The following is a 15,789-nucleotide window of genomic DNA, read 5'->3' on the forward strand; positions in this document are numbered from 1 at the left end:
TTCCATGCAGGAGTCTGTTCTCCAACTGATTTCAATACCCCCTGTCTCAGGAAGCCCATGCTAGTGAAATATACTGTCCCCATATATGGTGGCATAAGGTAACTGAGTATGTTATCCCCCCTTTTCTCTTACTTTATTTACCATGCTGTTGGCACAAAATGGGGGGGCGATATATATATTTTTTCCGATATATATAATTTTTTTGGTAATAACGTACATTTATCAGGGGGTGATATGGCCATCTCTGGGCCCATCATCACGTTCACACAGGCATCAAGTACTATAATCTGCTCAGAACAACCAAGAAGCATTAAAAGTTGTGCTATAAATTCTCAGACAACCCAAAGATTCCTTGATGCCCTTCCAGACTCCCTCTGCCTGCCCAAGGACGTCAGAGGACAAAAATCAGTTAACCACCTAACTGAGGAACTCAATTTAACCTTGCGCAATACCCTAGATGCAGTTGCACCCCTAAAAACTAAAAACATTTGTCATAAGAAACTAGCTCCCTGGTATACAGAAAATACACGAGCTCTGAAGCAAGCTTCCAGAAAATTGGAACGGAAATGGCGCCACACCAAACTGGAAGTCTTCCGAATAACTTGGAAAGACAGTACCGTGCAGTATCAAAGAGCCCTCGCTGCTGCTCGATAATCCTATTTTTCCAACTTAATTGAGGAAAATCCGAAATTTCTTTTTGAAACTGTCGCAAAGCTAACTAAAAAGCAGCAATCCCCAAGAGAGGCTGGCTCTCACTTCAGCAGTAATGAATTCATGAACTTCTTTGAGGAAAAGATCATGATCATTAGAAAGCAAATTACGGACTCCTCTTTAAATCTGCGTATTCCTCCAAAGCTCTGTTGTCCTGAGTCTGCACAACCCTGCCAGGACCTAGGCTCAAGGGAGACACTAAAGTGTTTTAGTACTATATCTCTTGACACAATGATGAAAATAATCATGGCCTCTAAACCTTCAAGCTGCATACTGGACCCTATTCCAACTAATCTACTGAAAGAGCTGCGTTCTGTGCTTGGCCCTCCTATGTTGAACATAATAACCGGCTCTCTATCCACCGAATGTGTACCAAACTCACTAAAAGTGGCAGTAATAAAGCCTCTCTTGAAAAAGCCAAATCTTGACCCCGAAATTATAAAAAACTATCGGCCTATATCGAATCTTCCATTCCTCTCAAACATTTTAGAAAAAGCTGTGGCGCAGCAACTCACTGCCTTCCTGAAAACAAACAATGTATACGAAACGCTTCAGTCTGGTTTTAGACCCCATCATAGCACTGAGACTGCACTTGTGAAGGTGGTAAATGACCTTTTAATGACGTCAGACCGAGGCTCTGCATCTGTCTTCGTGCTCCTAGATCTTAGTGCTGCTTTTGATACCATCGATCACCACATTCTTTTGGAGAGATTGGAAACCCAAATTGGTCTACATGGACAAGTTCTGGCCTGGTTTAGATCTTATCTGTCGGAAATATATCAGTTTGTCTCTGTGAATCGTTTGTCCTCTGACAAATCAACTGTACATTTCGGTGTTCCTCAAAGTTCCGTTTTAGGACCACTATTGTTTTCACTATATATTTTACCTCTTGGGGATGTCATTCGAAAACATAATGTTCAATTTCACTGCTATGCGGATGACACACAACTGTACATTTCAATGAAACATGGTGAAGCCCCAAAATTGCCCTCGCTAGAAGCCTGTGTCTCAGACATAAGGAAGTGGATGGCTGCAAACTTTCTATTTTTAAACTCGGACAAAACAGAGATGCTTGTTCTAGGTCCCAAGAAACAAAGAGATCTTCTGTTGAATCTGACAATTAATCTGGATGGTTGTACAGTCGTCTCAAATAAAACTGTGAAGGTCCTCGGCGTTACTCTGGACCCTGATCTCTCTTTTGAAGAACATATCAAGACTGTTTCAAGGACAGCTTTTTTCAATCTACATAACATTGCAAAAATCAGAAACGTTCTGTCCAAAAATTATGCAGAAAAATTAATCCATGCCATTGTTACTTCTAGGTTGGACTACTGCAATGCTCTACTTTCCGGCTACCCGGATAAAGCACTAAATAAACTTCAGTTAGTGCTAAATAGGGCTGCTAGAATCCTGACTAGAACCAAAAAATTTGATCATATTACTCCAGTGCTAGCCTCCCTACACTGGCTTCCTGTTAAGGCAAGGGCTGATTTCAAGGTTTTACTGCTAACCTACAAAGCATTACATGGGCTTGCTCCTACCTATCTTTCCGATTTGGTCCTGCCGTACATACCTACACATACGCTACGGTCACAAGACGCGGGCCTCCTAATTGTTCCTAGAATTTCTAAGCAAACAGCTGGAGGCAGGGCTTTCTCCTATAGAGCTCAATTTTTATGGAATAGTCTGCCTACCCATGTGAGAGACGCAGACTCAATCTCAACCTTTAAGTCTTTACTGAAGACATATCTCTTCAGTAGGTCATATGATTAAGTGTAGTCTGGCCCAGGGGTGTGAAGGTGAACGGAAAGGATGGAGCAACGAACCACCCTTGCTGTCTCTGCCTGGCCGGTTCTCCTCTTTCCACGGGGATTCTCTGCCTCTACCCCTATTACAGGGGCTGAGTCACTGGCTTACTGGTGTTCTTCCATGCCGTCCCTGGGAAGGGTGCGTCACTTGAGTGGGTTGAGCCACTGACATGGTCTTCCTGTCTGGGTTGGCGCCCCCCCTTGGGTTGTGCCATGGCGGAGATCTTTGTGGGCTATACTCGGCCTTGTCCCGGGATGGTATGTTGGTGGTTGGAGATATCCCTCCAGTGGTGTGGGGGTTGTGCTTTGGCAAAGTGGGTGGGGTTATATCCTACCTTTTTGGCCCTGTCCGGGGGTTTCATCGGATGGGGCCACAGTGTCTCCTGACCCCTCCTGTCTCAGCCTCCAGTATTTATGCTGCAGTAGTTTTTGTGTCGGGTGGCTAGGGTCAGTCTGTCACATCTGGAGTATTTCTCTTGTCTTTTCCGGTGTCCTGTGTGAATTTAAATATGCTCTCTCTAATTCTCTCTTTCTCTCTTTCTTTCTCTCTCTCGGAGGACCTGAGCCCTAGGACCATGCCTCAGGACTACCTGGCTTGATGACTCCTTGCTGTCCCCAGTTCACCTGGCCGTGCTGCTGCTCCAGTTCCAACTGTTCTGCCTGCAGCTATGGAACCCTGACCTGTTCACCGGACGTGCTACCTATCCCAGACCTGCTGTTTTCAACTCTCTAGAGACAGCAGGAGCGGTAGAGATACTCTCAAAGATCGGCTATGAAAAAGCCAACTGATACTAACTCTTGTGGTACTGACTTGTTGCACCCTCAACAACTACTATGATTATTATTATTTGACCATGCTGGTCATTTATGAACATTTGAACATCTTGGCCATGTGCTGTTACAATCTCCACCCGGCACAGCCAGAAGAGGACTGGCCACCCCTCATTGCCTGGTTCCTCTCTAGGTTTCTTCCTAGGTTTTGGCCTTTCTAGGGAGTTTTTCCTAGCCACCGTGCTTCTACACCTGCATTGCTATCTGTTTGGAGTTTTAGGCTGGGTTTCTGTACAGCACTTTGAGATATCAGCTGATGTAAGAAGGGCTATATTAATACATTTGATTTGATTAGTGAAGTAGAACACCCGCAGGCCCACAATACAGCTCATCTAGAAACTGCAGTATTTCTGTGACCAATTTTTTGGTATTTATTGCATTTTTAAAATAGACAATCCCTCCTGGGTCTTAGGTGAGAGACACGGCTCTTCAGGGTCAGCAAATGTGGTTAGTTCAGAGAAATACATACTGTAATAGGAGAAGATACATTATAGTGTTCAGTAGTAAGAAGAGAGAACAACCACAGGGCCCCAGCACTACATACACTAGAGCTCCTCCAGTCTAGACTCTCCCTCCTCTCCTCCTCTACAGACCTAGGCATACTGGCACCTGTCCCAGATGAGTTTTTCTTTCAGAGTGCAGATGTAATGAGAGGAGACATGCTGGGCTATCCTCTCTGGCCCAGTGTCACTATGATCGGCTGTGGATGACAGACTGCCTTCTCCACGATCTCTCTCTCTGCTCAGGTGGGGCTTCTCAGAGGAAATACTCAAATAATGCTGAGTCTAGGTCATCAGTCTTCTTTTTGCTTTTTTATTACACTCATCAAGCAGCTGCTGAAATCAAAAGGGCTGCACAAATAAAAATATACCTTATGGAACTGCGGGGACTGTGAAGAGCATACACACACACATGATAACCTACGCACTATATACACACGTACACATGGATTTTGTGTTGTAGATGTGTGGTGGTAGAGCATTGGCCTGGGGGCACACACTTAATGTGTTGTGAAATTAAATTTTTTTTTTTTAAATTGTATATAACTGCCTTAATTTAGCTGGACCCCAGGAAGAGTAATGGGGATCCATAATAAATACAAATACCTCAAATGGTGAGTATAGTGAAACATTTTCCATGGTAGTGATAGGAAAAACACTAGCTATTCTGAAGCTAGGAGCAATATCTGGCACCTGACTATCTCAGCTGTACTGGAGCTTAGAGCAGTATATGGCACCCCGACCAGCGAGCTGTAAAGAAAGAGCAGTGGTACCAAGGGGCAAACCAGCTCCCAGCCTTTATAGACCACTCATCTGCTATGAGGATGATAATAAAGCACCACTGACTCTATCAGCAGGGGACAGGATTTAGCAAGGATTTCAAAGACACACTCTCTCACACACACACACACAAACACTGCCAATCATTGTGAATGGAGTGTGTGTGTGTGTGTGTGTGTGTGTGTGTGTGTGTGTGTGTGTGTGTGTGTGTGTGTGTGTGTGTGTGTGTGTGTGTGTGTGTGTGTGTGTGAGGGAGGGAGGGAGGGAGGGAGAGCAAGTGGTAAGTGGGCGTGAAGAAATGTTGTGTCATGTGTGATGTGAGATCAGCAGGAAGCTGGAATCTTTCTCTCTCTCTTTCTATGGAAAGGACCAGATATATCTTGCACGCACGCACGCACGCACACACACACACACACACACACACACAATCATCTGGGGATGAAGCTTTGCCCTGCTCACTCGGGCTGAAATTACTTCCGTTATTTAGCATTTTTAAATACCACCCTCTTACAGGCCTGGGGTCAAAATGTCACCCTCATCTGTTACTGTACACAACTAAAAGACATTAGTCACTGTACTGTCAGTTTGACTGTTGTTCTGATATCTTACACAAAGCTGGTTGCAATGGGGAATTATAGCAGTAGTCTTCATGTTTGCAATATGAATGATATCTCATCTGTGAAATTTGCATTTATAATATAGGTCAGAGCAAAATTGGTCTTATTACCAGACACATTTTCTGTCAAAATCACATAACTATCAGCAGTAGGCCTTGTCATTCCATATAGATGTAGGATCTTAATTCGAGCCAGGTCGCTACAACAGGAAAATAAACCTGCAGCAACAGGAAATGTGAATTATTATGTAGATTGTAATTAATGGACATTTTTATTGGGGTTGATACATTTTTCATGATGGAAAATCAGGGTAGAAATTTCAAAGTGGAAATTACAAACTTCAGAAGCCTTATAAAAATATCAAATACAAAAAATGTTTAAAATGTCCTGCATTGCAGGAAAGTTCTCCTGCAACAATAGAGATCAAGTTAAGATTCTACAGTTTTTAGCTACAGTACATATCACATAACTGTGGCACTGAGAGGAGAGAGTTTCCTTTGATACCTAGTCATTACATCAACCTGGCTGCCATTTTAGAGTCATCCCAGTATGTTATGGACATGGGGGCACGTCTCTGACAGACAGCCTCTGTGATCCACATCCCAGCCTACACTAGCAATGTTTCACTGCTCACTCAAGCATGAAGCACAAATACGTTTCTCTCTCTCTCTCTCTCGCTCTCACACACTCACTGCCTGTATCTCCCTTCCCCTCCTTTTCACTCTCCCATTTTAATTAAAGTCTGTCTGAGGATTAAGCTGGCTATCATCATTGACTCAACAGCATATCAACAGAAAGTCAGACCGCAACTTCAAACAAGCAAAACATTTGGCAGCAGTGCAGCTATGTGAGCTTGTGAGATAAAGTTGTTTAAAACATACACTTTATTCTTGGTGATTCAGTTCTGAATGACCCATTCCCTATCAATCATTCCCTATCAATTGAATAGTCACCTGCCGTGTACAGGTTCTGTGTCGTGTAACATCTTTGTTGTTGTTGCTAACCACAATTGTGTCGACGACCATAACACTTAGGTTATCGTATCTTACCTCTGATGTTTGCCTTTCAGAAAGGCAAAGCAGTTTTTGCCCGGCATGTCTTTCCCTGGAACAGAGCGGTGTGGTGCTGTAACCTGCATGGAGCTGATGCCTGCTACTAGTGCTGCTCCTGGTTGGTCTCTCTGAGTCTCTGTGTCTCTGAGTCTCTGTGTCTCTGAGTCTCTGACAGAGCAGAGCGGAGCAGGGCGGAGCAGGGTCACTGTGTAATCAATATAGTAACCTGATCACATACACTTTGCCAGCGTCATTAAATTTACATCTGCCCCGAGGAGGGGAAAATATGGACCCGGAACAGTACTCTGTAGATGAGTAACAAGACCATGCCACTGAGACCAGGTGGGACACTGAACTGTTTCACTGATGCCATAAATATGGAATGAATATGTCAGGAATATGAATAAAATTAATTCCTAGAAATTCTAGGAATGCATTTTAAAACAGAGCCTCACTATTTTGGACAGTATTGGACCCCTCACCACTGGTCAAGTAAAGGTGAATTATGCATGCCTCTGTTGTGGTATAATATTTAATTTGTTTCATTCTTGACTAATACCATGTTTATAGCGAGCAAATTATTTTAAAACTAAAAGGTTATAGTATAGTTTTTTTTGCTTGTTCTTGTTTAACAGTACCACCATACTAATAAAATGTGATGGATGTAGACATCTTACACTCTTAGAAGTAAAGGAGCCTGGAAGAACCTTTTGGGGTTCTAAAAATTGACACACAGGGGTAACCTTTCCAGTTCAAAAAGGTTCCTTGAGGAACACCTCTGAAAGGGGTCTTTGAGGAACCCCTGTGTAAAGGTTACCCCTTCTGTGATAGGAGGGGTTCAATTTTGAGTCTTTTTAATAATATCAGAACTCAGAAAACGCCTATCAGAAGATTGGATGGGTGGCTTATTGGGGCGTGGCTTTCAGATAGTTATTTTTAGCACCTGTTAGAATAATCTCAATCATCATGTTCAATTTGCAAAGTGCAATTTTCAATTATTCTTGAATATGTAAATACATATTACACATTTTAATATAATATTAATAATATTTACATTACTGATTAACTAATAATAATAAAGTGGTAACTATTCCAACTTTGGGATTTGCATAGGCTCTTGAGAAGCTCTTATGCCTCCACTGAAGCTACAAACCTGTCAATCTTCAATCTAGATGTCCCGTGTGGCTCAGTTGGTAGAGCATGGTGTTTGCAACACCAGGGTTGTGGGTTCAATTCCCACGGGGAACCAGTATGGCAAAAAAATGTATGAAATGTATGCATTCACTACTGTAAGTTGCTCTGGATAAGAGCATCTGCTAAAATGCTAACCTCTAAAAGTCTAATCCTCTGGGGTTGAAGTGCTTTCTTAATGGCCTATTATGTCACCAGGCAGGCCTAAACTCCATCCCACTAAAACAGGCAAAACACCTTCCTGATATTCAGTTGCACCCCCTGGCACCTACTATCATACCCAGTTCAAAGGCTCTTAAAGATTTTGTCTTGCCCATTCTCCCTCAGAATGGCACAAAAACACAATCCATGTCTCAGTTGCCTCAAGGCTTAAACATCCTTCTTTAACCTGTCTCCTCCACTTCATCTACACTGATTGAAGTGGATTTAACAAGTGACAGTAATAAGAGATTATAGATTTCACCTGGCACAGCCAGAAGAGGACTGGCCACCCCTCAGAGCCTGGTTCCTCTCTAGGTTTCTTCCTAGGTCCCTGCCTTTCTAGGGAGTTTTTCCTAGCCACCGTGCTTTTACATCTACATTGCTTGCTGTTTTGGGTTTTAGGCTGGGTTTCTGTACAGCACTTTGTGTCATCGGCTGAGGTAAAAAGGGCTTTATAAATACATTTGATTGATTGATTGATTGATTCGTCATGGAAAGAGTAGGTGTTCCTAATGTTTTGTATACTCAGTGTATATATAAAACACAGGTAAGTCCGTTTTTTTGACCTCACTGGGCCTTTAAAGGTTTCTCCAAGATCCCCTCAACCAACCAAATGTGCACATTTTGAAGCATTTACTAGCAAACTCAAGGGTTCCTTGAGTTACCCTTAACTCTAAGAGTGTAGGCTTTGGATAAAGGTACCAAGCTTTGCTACAGTACCAGTGGAATGTCTTTCCCCCCTGTCCATCTACTTCACTGTCAGTCTCATGCCACCGCTAACGCCTGTTTTCCTGACCAGTGACCAATTATTATTGCCATATTAAAAATACTCTTAAAGGGCCAGCATTCTACTAGCCCTTCTCACTATCCCTCCTCCCTTCTCCCTATATCAATCATCTCTCCCTCCATCCCTCTTATCCCAATCTCTTCCGCTCCCCCTCTTCTCCTACTTTCCTGGTAGAATTCTGGTGATAATGTAGAGCAAGCCCCCTAATCTCCTCTCGACCACATGAACAAATCAGGAGCTGGCAGGAAATCAGTAGTGATCTCTAGCAGGATAGGAGAGGACAGAAGAAGGATAGAGAGCATGCACGGAGCATTAGACGCCTGAGGATGATTGTACAGTGTAATGCTGCTTCTGCTCCAGCTGCTTAGAAGGAGGAGCGGGATTAAGTATTACTACCACTAATTCTACTTACTGCCACTGGCACCACGCAAATAATTGTGTTCTCAGCTGTACATGTCATTCTGTAAGACCTTAGGCTATAGTTACAGTACATATACTAACATGAATACTACTGGTTTTAGTCTTTTTAGAGTGTAAGGGAGTGAACGTTATTGATAATAATGGTTACATGGATAAAATCAGACCTCTCTGAAATGAAAATGTATGGCTCTCCCTTGAGCAAAATATATTTTACCTAAACCCTTCTTGAATACTTGAAAAAAGAAAAACTATACCAAAAATAATAATTAAAACAAAGAGGATAGCAGAGAACATGTCTACCATTTACCTTCACTTCTTGGACAGACCAGAGCCTTAGATGCAGTTTTAGAAACTGCTCTTTGTCCTGTAAGCATTTACATGGCAACGCAGAATTGTTGATAGCACACAGGGCTGCAGGCCAGAAGGTTGCGGGTTTGCAGACCACAGTGGATAAGAGTGGGGGTTAAAATATTTACTATATAGTAAAAAAAGCATTGCATGAATCTATCATTTTATTGGCAGGTCCAAGAAAACAGCCTTTTTATAAAGATTTCATGCAATTCTATATCATTTTACATATTAGCAGAATATTTTTAATACCACATAAATTACTGAAATTACAGGCAAAGAATGGACAGAGAGATAGGCCTATATGTTTGTTGATCTTATCATATTTCTCCAATGCCAAATCAGTTTGTCTTGTTTGCAACGAAACTGTCCCTGTTGACAAATAATTACATCTGAGAGCCATTAGGAATCTGAGAATGGTACTTTCAAAAGTTAGGCCTACCTTTCCACCCCAGATAGAATAGGCCTACCGACGTTTCCCTAAGTGCTGTCTGGGTTTAAACATCATCTATTGTACAGAAAGTTAATAGCTTACTCTATTGATAATGACATTATTAGATTACTTCACATGCAAAATCACTTTTTTGTCTCATCGGCTATAGAAGTTTGGAGCTCAGCTTCTGAATGTCAAAGAACCGAAGCAATGACATCCCCATATGCATCAGAGTCATGTCTTTCCCACGTATTTTACAGCTTGTTTCTAGTATAATGCATCGCGGACCAAAGCTCTATTATAGATAGATTTTTATAATCGGGTGCCTTTTATTTTCTTCAAAATCTTAAGCTAACAAGGGGTGGGTCTGTGCTTTTTGCCTTGTTCCTTAATAAAAGGTAGTCCTATGTCATACCCTCTCATACCCCCTCAATTCGAGTCTTGACTCAACAGCCCTTCACTGACAGGGAGGTAAGCTATTGAAAGAGTACATGGTGGGTGGAGGAATTTACAGACAAATCTGTCAAACAGGCAGTGGTGACCCGTCATTCAGGGCAGGTGTGGCTCTGTTTTGAGCCACATATTTTTTGCTAAAAAAAGAAATAATGGCATATTATATTGGCATCAATATGTGTCACATATCAGTTTGCAAACAATGTAAAAAAATAAAAAATAATAATAATTGAGTTAATAAAGCCGAATACTTACACGGTTTCTTTTTTGCTTTCTTGAGTAAGGCAGCTCCAAAAGGAAGGTGTTTCAGCCTAGCTCAGTAATTTCTGTGGTGGTGGGGCAGCCAATGGAAAATATGAAACATAGGTGTTGGTAATGTTCTCTAGTTGCGCCATGATTAGCTCAGTGTTCTGTCACTGGTGGGGACAGTACGTCACCGCCAAGTCTAAGGGAGACCTCAAAAATTCAAGCCCCTTGGGTGCTGCCATAGAGTGACAGAAGTGCCCATCCAAAAATGACATCACATCACGTTATATCTACAGTAGCTTTGATTGGACTGATCATGTCAACGTCATACTTTCAAATTTTAGCTAGCCGTCATCATCATGAATCAAGTTGACAATCTACTGGCAAATCCTTTTTAATCCTTGTCATATGAAGATAAATAATTAAAATAAATTATAGATAAAATGTATCGGTGCTCATCGGCCATTGGACATAAACATTAGACAACAAGTTGGAAATCGTAAATTTAATAATAAGTGGTTTGGGAGGAATCAGTGACAGTGGCTAACTGCAAGCATTGCAAAGCAATCACTAGCCTGCTATTCAGTGGAGTGGCTGTGTGGTCCCAAATCTGGGTTTAAGTGTCTCTTTTCCAAGTTTTAGATAAACATTCAACTTTGGCCATAATATCAATGAAGCATGATTTGTGCCGCACTCAAAACAACTGTTAACTCGGAACTGTGAAAACTTGACTTCGGTGAGTTCAAGACAGCTGGGAATTCCAGGAAAAAAAAGCTCTGATTGGGAAATATGTTTTGAACGGTCATCCAACTCGGAATTGTAAATCAGGAACTCTGGTCTCTTTCTAGTGCTAGGACATGAAGATCAATGATTCAACCTTGCTTTTTTCCAAGTTCCCAGATGTCTTGAAGGCACCATAAATCCAGAGAATGCCAGATTTGGATGACAAAACTTGCCCATGAAGGATTGCCATGCCACCTTCCTGTTCAAGTGAGCACAGCACAACAAAGTGAGTCCAAAAATGTATTGTATGCTGCTGCATAAATTATGTAATATGCCAGGGAGATATGTATACTGTAGCTAAGACAGTAATATGTTGTGTAGTAAGCTGTTAGTAGTCCATGTTTCACCCTAATCATTTTGTCTATTTACCCCTCTTATTTTCACCTACTGTTCTGAAATGTAATCATCAAATTTTGTAAGAGCTTTCATTGTCTGCTTATAAGCCCCCTTTATTTATCCTACGGTTCTGACTTTGTGTACAGGGAGAACACTAAGAACGGCCCATGTTCTGAATTCTGTCGCTGTACATTTCAAAAGTGGTAAAGAAATAGTTATATTGACTACGTCCGTCCTAGCTCGCTCAATAATGTCTTAATCGAAATTACGGATTGCCTCTTATACGCTTGTCGTCCCCTTATTCCATAGTTAGTACATCTCAATCGTCATTAGAAGACACATTTGATTAAGCAAGTCAGCCACATCAGCTATGTTTTTTTTTAAAGCAGTAAATGAGGCTGAATTTACTGTTTCGCTGCCAGACAAGGCTCCTCTGATAGCCAGGTGTAGAAGTGGTGAGATGTTGGGACTGCTGTTGGGACAGCTTTATGTAGGCCCTAACAGTTTGTGGTCACCGTTATAGTTAAATTAATATATTGTTTAGTGTTGTGTAGTGGCTTTGCATCCCACAATTTATTTTTTGCCCCACCAAGATTTACATGCTAAAATCGTCACTTATTATTTCATAGGAAGAATTAGGCTCCAACACAAAGCACTGTTGTTAGTAAAGTCTCATTTAAATGAAGATAGTTGAAATTAATTATGCCTCTTCAAATTTGCCTACTTTCAGCACCATAAGCTGTCCATTTCCGATTTAAGCTGCTTGCTTCAAGTTTCAGCACCACAATATAAGTTACTCAAACTGTCACGGTTGTCGTAAGGAGAAGCGGACCAAAGTGCAGTGTGTGTGTCATTCCACATTTTATTTTCACTGTGAAACTTGGCAATACATACACAAAAACCTGAACGAACAAAAACAACAAACCGTGATGCAGAGTAGAAATATACACTAACTCAGAAACAATCTCCCACAAACCCAGGTGGAAAAAAAACATACTTAAGTATGATCTCCAATTAGAGACAACGAGGACCAGCTGCCTCTAATTGGAGATCATCCCAACAAAACCCCAACATAGAAATACAAAACTAGAACCTGAACATAGAAATAGAAAACATGGAGAAAAAAAAACTCTGTCACGCCCTGACCTACTCTACCATAGAAAATGACATCTTTCTATGGTCAGGATGTGACAGTACCCCCGCCTCAAAGGTGCGGACTCCGACCGCACCTAAACAAAACAACAACACCCCCCCCCAAAAAAAGAAAAAAAAGAAAAAGGGAGGGCAGGGTGGGTAACTATTGTCTATGGCGGCTCTGGTGCAGTACACATAACCTTTTCATCCCGTGGATCCTCCCACAGACGAGGCGGCTCCGGTTCGGGGCGTAAACAACGCTCTGACCGCTGATCAAATCAATCAATCAATCAATCAATCAATCAAATGTATTTTTATATAGCCCTTCGTACATCAGCTGATATCTCAAAGTGCTGTACAGAAACCCAGCCTAAAACCCCAAACAGCAAGCAAAGCATGTGAAAGAAGCACGGTGTCTAGGAAAAACTCCCTAGGAAAAACTCCCTAGAAAGGCCAAAAACCTAGGAAGAAACCTAGAGAGGAACCAGGCTATGAGGGGTGGCCAGTCCTCTTCTGGCTGTGCAGGGTGGATATTATAACAGAACATGGTCAAGATGTTAAAATGTTAAAATGTTCATAAATGACCAGCATGGTCATATAATAATAATCATAGTAGTTGTCGAGGGTGCAACAAGCACGTCCGGTGAACAGTTCAGGGTTCCATAGCCGCAGGCAGAACAGTTGAAACTGGAGCAGCAGCACGGCCAGGTGGACTGGGGACAGCAAGGAGTCATCATACCAGGTAGTCCTGAGGCATGGTCCTAGGGCTCAGGTCCTCCGAGAGAAAGACAGAAAGAGAGAAAGAGAGAATTAGAGAGAGCATATTTAAATTCACACAGGACACCGGATAAGACAAGATAAATATTCCAGATGTAACAGACTGACCCTAGCCCCCCGACACATAAACTACTGCAGCATAAATACTGGAGGCTGAGACAGGAGGGATCAGAAGACACTGTGGCCCCATCCGATGATACCCCCCGGACAGGGCCAAACAGGCAGGATATAACCCCACCCACTTTGCCAAAGCACAACCCCCACACCACTAGAGGGATGTCTCCAACCACCAACTTACCGTCCTAAGACAAGGCTGAGTATAGCCCACAAAGATCTCCGCCATGGCACAACCCAAGGGGGGGGGGCGCCGGGGGGGGGGGGGCGCCGGGGGGGCGCCGGGGGGCGCCAACCCAGACAGGAAGACCACGTCAGTGACTCAACCCACTCAAGTGACGCACCCCTCCCATGGACGGCATGGAAGAACACCAGTAAGCCAGTGACTCAGCCCCTGTAAAAGGGTTAGAGGCAGAGAATCCCAGTGGAAAGAGGGGAACCGGCAAGGCAGAGACAGCAAGGGCGGTTCGTTGCTCCAGCCTTTCCGTTCACCTTCACACTCCTGGGCCAGACTATACTTAATCATAGGACCTACTGAAGAGATAAGTCTTCAGTAAAGACTTAAAGGTTGAGACTGAGTATGCGTCTCTCACATTGGTAGGCAGACCATTCCATAAAAATGGAGCTCTATAGGAGAAAGCCCTACCTCCAGCTGTTTGCTTAGAAATTCTAGGGACAATTAGGAGGCCTGTGTCTTGTGACGTGTACTTGTAGGTATGTACGGCAGGACCAAATTGGAAAGATAGGTAGGAGCAAGCCCATGTAATGCTTTGTAGGTTAGCAGTAAAACCTTGAAATCAGCCCTTGCCTTAACAGGAAGCCAGTGTAGGGAGGCTAGCACTGGAGTAATATGATCAAATTTTTTGGTTCTAGTCAGGATTCTAGCAGCCGTATTTAGCACTAACTGAAGTTTATTTAGTGCTTTATCCGGGTAGCCGGAAAGTAGAGCATTGCAGTAGTCCAGCTTAGAATTAACAAAAGCATGGATTAATTTTTCTGCGTCATTTTTGGACAGAAAGTTTCCGATTTTTGCAATGTTACGTAGATGGAAAAAAGCTGTCCTTGAAACAGTCTTGATATGTTCTTCAAAAGAGAGATCAGGGTCCAGAGTAACGCCGAGGTCCTTCACAGTTTTATTTGAGACGACTGTACAACCATCCAGATTAATTGTCAGATTCAACAGAAGATCTCTTTGTTTCTTGGGACCTAGAACAAGCATCTCTGTTTTGTCCGAGTTTAAAAGTAGAAAGTTTGCAGCCATCCACTTCTTTATGTCTGAAACACAGGCTTCTAGCGAGGGCAATTTTGGGGCTTCACCATGTTTCATTGAAATGTACAGCTGTGTGTCGTCCGCATAGCAGTGAAATTTAACATGATGTTTTCGAATGACATCCCCAAGAGGTAAAATATATAGTGAAAACAATAGTGGTCCTAAAACGGAACCTTGAGGAACACCGAAATGTACAATTGATTTGTCAGAGGACAAACCATTCACAGAGACAAACTGATATCTTTCCGACAGATAAGATCTAAACCAGGCCAGAACTTGTCCATGTAGACCAATTTGGGTTTCCAATCTCTCCAAAAGAATGTGGTGATCGATGGTATCAAAAGCGGCACTAAGATCTAGGAGCACGAGGACAGATGCAGAGCCTCGGTCTGATTCCTCTGCATCTGTAACACCGGACCGTGGATCGTCGTTGGAGGAACCGGACTGTAGATCCTCACCGGAGGCTCTGCACTGCAGGCCGTCTCAGGAGGTTCCGGACTGCGAAACTGTCGCCGGAGGCTACGGACTGCGGAACTGTCGCCGGAAGCTCCGGACTGCGGAACTGTCGCCGGAAGCTCTGGACTGGGAATGCGCCCTGGAGGCCTGCTGCGTGGTGCTGGCACAGGTGGTGCCAGACTAGTAACACACACCTCAGGGCGAGTGCGGGGAGTAGGAACAGGACACCCCAGACTGGGCAGGCGCACTGGAAGCCTGATGCGTGGGGCTGGCACAGGTGGCGCCAGACTAGTAGCACGCACCTCAGGGTGAGTGCGGGGAGCTGGAACAGGGCGTACAAGGCTGAATAGACTCACTGGAGGCCGGGTACGTGGGGCAGGCACAGGATATACTGGGCTGTGGAGGCGCACTGGAGATCTCGAGCGTAGAGCTGGCATAACCCGTTCTGGTTGGATGCTCAACCTAGCTCGACAAATGCGGGGAGCGCGCACAGATCGCACCGGCCTGCGAATGCGCACTGGCGATACAGTGCGCATCACCG

Source organism: Salmo salar, chromosome ssa16 (assembly GCF_905237065.1).
Source record: "Salmo salar chromosome ssa16, Ssal_v3.1, whole genome shotgun sequence".
Classification (NCBI taxonomy): domain Eukaryota; kingdom Metazoa; phylum Chordata; class Actinopteri; order Salmoniformes; family Salmonidae; genus Salmo; species Salmo salar.